The sequence below is a fragment of the Elephantulus edwardii genome, unplaced genomic scaffold (genome assembly GCF_000299155.1).
Source record: "Elephantulus edwardii isolate Elephantulus edwardi_28Jun2011 unplaced genomic scaffold, EleEdw1.0 scaffold00046, whole genome shotgun sequence".
NCBI classification, from domain to species: domain Eukaryota; kingdom Metazoa; phylum Chordata; class Mammalia; order Macroscelidea; family Macroscelididae; genus Elephantulus; species Elephantulus edwardii.
In genome coordinates this window covers 138,317-139,195 of record NW_006399796.1, presented here as the reverse complement: position 1 = coordinate 139,195, position 879 = coordinate 138,317, and the positions used below count along the sequence as shown (strand labels likewise).

Sequence of the window (879 nt, the reverse complement as noted above, 5' to 3'; positions counted from 1 at the left end):
AAATACCATAAATGTTACCTATAGAGGACAGGTTTTAGTAGAGTTCTCAGATTAAGACAGACTAGGAAGCAGGATTGGTCATTCACTTTTTAAATGATAGGTCTCTGAAAACCCTATGAATAGTAGAGGAACACAGATAGTTGTAGTAGTACAGATAGAGCACAGATTGGAAGTCAGTCAAAATGATGAAAATTATTGGCAAACATTGGTGGAGCCAATGTTTGAAATGAAATGCAAAAGCTGCAGGCTTAAGCACCACATATTATTGTTGGTACTCCAGGAAGAGTAAACAGGAGATACCTTTCTCCAAAATGGATCAAAATGTTTGTTTCAGATGAAGCAGTGCAGTTGAAATGTTGAGCCGAGGGTTTAAGGATTAAATATATGAGATTTTTTAAAAAATGGAATACAAGTATTCAGGTTGTGTTACTTTCTGCCACAATGCTAATTGATATGTTGGAAGCAACTAAAAAATTCATGAGGGATTAAATTCTAATTCTCATGAAAAAGGAAGAATTGACCGTTGAAGAAATCAAACAGTTTTATATTAATGTTGGAAGAGAAGAATGGAACTTGGATACACTTTGTCACCTGTATGAGACACTGACGATTATGTAGACTATTATCTTTCTCAATACAAGGTGCAAGGTCGACTGGCTCACTGAGAAATGAATACTAGGGACTTTGGAATTCCTGCACTGCATGGTGACATGGACCAGAAGGAGAGAGATGTAATAGTGAGGGAATTCCGATCAGGGTCAAGTAGGGATCTGATCACCACTGAATTGTTGGCATATGGGACTGATGTTCAACAAGTATCTTTGGTTATAAATTTTGACCTACCTACCAATCATGAAAACTATATTCACAGAATTGGCA

General features: G+C 36.6%; 1 pseudogene; it reads left to right on the top strand.

The window, feature by feature from the left end:
* Window positions 1–210: 210 nt before the first annotated feature.
* The window catches only part of LOC102861165, a 26,925-nt pseudogene continuing 26,256 nt past the window's right edge, over window positions 211–879 (top strand).